This window comes from Ammodytes marinus (genome assembly GCF_949987685.1).
Source record: "Ammodytes marinus genome assembly, contig: scaffold_148, whole genome shotgun sequence".
In the NCBI taxonomy this organism is placed as follows: Eukaryota; Metazoa; Chordata; class Actinopteri; order Uranoscopiformes; family Ammodytidae; genus Ammodytes; species Ammodytes marinus.
Window position 1 is genome coordinate 23,873 of NW_027648065.1, and position 5,000 is coordinate 28,872.

Genomic DNA, 5,000 nt, shown 5'->3' on the forward strand with positions numbered 1-5,000 from the left:
AGAGAGAGAGAGAGAGAGAGAGAGAGAGAGAGAGAGAGAGAGAGAGAGAGATTGATTAGAATAGGAGGGAAGGACAGGTAGAAAGAAGAGCAGAATGAGGGATGGATGGATGGACGAAAATGAAACACAGTCAAGAGAAAATGAAGGGATGAAAAGGGAGGGAGGACAAAAAAGGAGATAAAATTTATGTTATGTTTGGGGCAGGTCTTAATAACGGCCCTACATAGACAAAAGTGTTTCATTCATATTTTCATCTATCTATCTATCTATCTATCTATCTATCTATCTATCTATCTATCTATCTATCTATCTATCTATCTATCTATCTATCTATCTATCTATCTATCTATCTATCTATCTATCTATCTATCTATCTATCTATCTATCTATCTATCTATCTATCTATCTATCTATCTATCTATCTATCTATCTATCTATCTATCTATCTATCTATCTATCTATCTATCTATCTATCTATCCCCCTCTCTCTCTATCCTTTCATCTCTCTCTCCGTTAGAGGAACAGGTGTGCAACGGTACAAGAGACAAAAACACTCCTGCATTTTTAACCAGCGCCCATTAAATATTAAACACAGAGCACACACACACACACACACACACACACACACACACACACACACACACACACACACACACACACACACACACACAGGCGACACACAATCGCTGACGAGACAAGTTATACAGGTCGATGGGCTAACGTGTGTCTGCATGTCTGCTTGAGTGTGTGTGTGTGATGGCTTTAAGCGTCATTACCTTACTTCCTTGGCATGTGTGCAAAAACACATACACACACTCTCTCTCACACACACACACACACACACACAAAGAAACACACACACACACACACGCACACTTTCTCACACACACACACACACACACACACACACACACACACACACACAGAGGCAGGGATAATTCATACACGGTGTGCTCACATGTTAGCAGTTAGGGGCTAAAACTATAGCAGATTTTTCTCTTTGAAGTTCCCCATAACGACGGTTACTAACGGAAGTTTTCAATGCGCCACATTGAGAAGGAATGTGACATATGGATGGAGAGCTAGACAGACAGACAGACAGACAGACAGACAGACAGACAGACAGACAGACAGACAGACAGACAGACAGACAGACAGACAGACAGACAGACAGACAGACAGACAGACAGACGGACAGATTCAGTATTCAGTCGGCGTATGTTCCCGGTGGATTTCTGCCGGTCCAATCAGCGAACAGAGGGAGTGGCTCAGAAGCCGGCGCATGACATACGTCACGACCAAACATTATACGATTGGTTGGCAGATCCAGAGTGGCACTGGGCAGATCCAATAGTTTTAAACTTCAACAGACACCCGCCTTCAAGTGAGTTTACGTTTGTCAATTGAGCGATTCCAGACCGTCTGTACAAATGAAATGAAGTACGATGGTCTGGTAGCACCAGGCTAAATGAAGTACGATTGGTCTGGTAGGACCAGGCTAAATGAAGTACGATGGTCTGGTAGGACCAGGCTAAATGAAGTACGATGGTCTGGTAGCACCAGGCTAAATGAAGTACGATGGTCTGGTAGGACCAGGCTAAATGAAGTACGATGGTCTGGTAGGACCAGGCTAAATGAAGTACGATGGTCTGGTAGCACCAGGCTAAATTAAGTACGATGGTCTGGTGGGACCAGGCTAAATGAAGTACGATGGTCTGGTAGGACCAGGCTAAATGAAGTACGATGGTCTGGTGGGACCAGGCTAAATGAAGTACAATGGTCTGGTAGCACCAGGCTAAATGAAGTACGATGGTCTGGTAGGACCAGGCTAAATGAAGTACGATGGTCTGGTAGCACCAGGCTAAATGAAGTACGATGGTCTGGTAGGACTAGGCTAAATGAAGTACGATGGTCTGGTAGCACCAGGCTAAATGAAGTACGATGGTCTGGTAGGACCAGGCTAAATGAAGTACGATGGTCTGGTAGGACCAGGCTAAATGAAGTACGATGGTCTGGTAGGACCAGGCTAAATGAAGTACGATGGTCTGGTAGCACCAGGCTAAATTAAGTACGATGGTCTGGTAGCACCAGGCTAAATTAAGTACGATGGTCTGGTAGGACCAGGCTAAATGAAGTACGATGGTCTGGTAGCACCAGGCTAAATTAAGTACGATGGTCTGGTAGGACCAGGCTAAATGAAGTACGATGGTCTGGTAGCACCAGGCTAAATGAAGTACGATGGTCTGGTAGGACCAGGCTAAATGAAGTACGATGGTCTGGTAGGACCAGGCTAAATGAAGTACGATGGTCTGGTAGCACCAGGCTAAATGAAGTACGATGGTCTGGTAGCACCAGGCTAAATGAAGTACGATGGTCTGGTAGGACCAGGCTAAATGAAGTACGATGGTCTGGTAGGACCAGGCTAAATGAAGTACGATGGTCTGGTAGGACCAGGCTAAATGAAGTACGATGGTCTGGTAGGACCAGGCTAAATGAAGTACGATGGTCTGGTAGCACCAGGCTAAATGAAGTACGATGGTCTGGTAGCACCAGGCTAAATGAAGTACGATGGTCTGGTAGCACCAGGCTAAATGAAGTACGATGGTCTGGTAGCACCAGGCTAAATGAAGTACGATGGTCTGGTAGCACCAGGCTAAATGAAGTACGATGGTCTGGTAGCACCAGGCTAGGTGAATTACCCTTGTGTCTGTATATATATATATATTAGATTTTGTTTTATTTTTTTATTTTTCCTCAATTCCTTTGGCAATGTCTACTTGTGTTTTTCGATGCCAATAAAGCTTTGAATTGAATAGCTGATGGATGGAGAGATAGATATGGATAGATGATTAGTTAGAGAGATGGACAGATGAATTGTGACAAATGATGGATGGATGGATGGATAGATAAAGATAGATTGAGAGAGAAAGAGAGAGAGAGAGAAAAATGCAGGCCGCTTGTCTCAAAGATTGATTGATGGATAGATGTAATTACGTATGCAACAGATGTATGTTAGTGAATACAACATTGAAGGACAACGCTGTATGGTTATTACAATGAGCAGAAAGAGATTGCAGATGAATAGAGGGATAGAGGGACAGAATAAAGAACGAGGGATGAAACACGGAGGGGGGTGTCACCTCGGCAATCAATGTGTAGTTTGCCTGATTCGCTCCGCTGTGTGTTTTAAGGTGATTTTAAACACACACACACACACACACACACACACACACACACACACACACACACACACACACACACACACACACACACACACTTGAACGCAAACACACACACACACACACACACGCACACACCTCCTTTTTATTATTCTCGCTCTACTTCCCCTTATCAATCAATACTTATTATTGGCCACCTTTCTTTAGCTCTTAGGCGGAAAGACACACACACACACACACACACACACACACACACACACACACACACACACACACACACACACACACACACACAGACACACACACACACACACACACACACACACAATGAAGTCATTCATCTGTCCAATCAAAGAGGCGGAAGCCCAGAGAGGAAAGTAAACATCCATCTCTCTCTCTCTCTCTCTCTCTCTCTCTCTCTCTCTCTCTCTGTCTCTGTCTCTCTCTCTGTCTCTCTCTCTCTCTCTCTCTCTCTCTGTCTATCTGTGTGTGTGTGTGTGTGTGTGTGTGTGTGTGTGTGTGTAAAAGGCTTGGTGAATCCGTGAGCGTCCATGATTATGATGCCCCAGTGTGTGTGTGTGTGTGTGTGTGTGTGTGTGTGTGTGGACATATATCCTATTTCTCGGGTGTCTCTTTAAAAAGAATAGATTGTTCCTACGCTACAAACAAAAGAGAAGTGAAGACACACACACGCAGACACACACACACACACACACACACACACACACACACACACACACACACACACACACAGACACACACACACACACACACACACACACACACACACACACGCGCTGCCTGACACGATTTATTTATGACGGCCCAGAGATTGTGAGTTGACGGATAACACACGGACAGAGGGAGGTAGTGGAGCTTAAAATGAAAGAGAGAGAGAAAGAAAGGATGAGCGAAAAGAGGTGTGGAGAAAGTGAGTAATCGATGGAGAGGTTGTGACATCATCATTTGACCTCAAGTCGGGGGAGGAGAAGAGAGGGGGATGAATAGATGAATGGATGGATGGATGGATGGATGGATGGATGGATGGATGGATGGATAGATTGATAGATGGGGCAAGCAGACAACTGACACCAAAGCAGAAAAAAGCCCCAATATATTATAATAGTATATACAGCTCTGGAAAAAATTAAGAGACCACTCCAAATGTTCACTGTCTCTCGTTTTACTATTTATAGGCATCTGTTTGAGTAGAATGAACATTTTGGTTTTATACTATAAACTACTGACAACATTTCTACCAAATTCACAATACATTTTTTGTCATTAAAGAGCATTTTCAATAAGTAATGTAGAGATGAAGATTGAAGAAAAATCCAGACTGGTCTCTTAAGTTTTTCCAGAGCTGTGAGGTTGTATACCGTAGTCTTTGTTGAATACTCTATGCCAGGGGTCACCAACCTTTTTGAACCTGAGGGCTACTTCATGGGTACTGCGTCATACGAAGGGCGCCCAGTTTGATACACTCTTCTGAAATAACACATTTGCTCAGTTTGCCTTTAGTTATATATTATTATTAATGATTAATGATATTCATCTATGTGAAGACACTGATCATGTTGATGATTTCTCACAATAATTATCAACAATGACTTACAAAAGGTGGGAAACAGATTGTTATGATATTTTTAGAACAGGCCTGCGGGCGCCTCATATGGTCCTTGCGGGCTACCTGGTGCCCGCGGGCACTGTGTTGGTGACCCCTGCTCTATGTTGATTGGCTGGTTAGTTCTGACCGAGTGATTTGATTGGACGAGAGACATTCTATGAGGTTATATAAGATATAGTGTGGTGCCTGCAGGA

At 43.7% G+C, this 5,000-nt stretch overlaps 1 protein-coding gene across 1 annotated transcript in view; it reads left to right on the forward strand.

Annotated features, from left to right (window-relative positions):
* LOC307271119 (dachshund homolog 2-like) overlaps positions 1 to 5,000 on the forward strand; it is a gene marked incomplete at both ends in the record, with an annotated part of 63,088 nt that overhangs the window by 453 nt on the left and 57,635 nt on the right. The window lies entirely within an intron of this gene.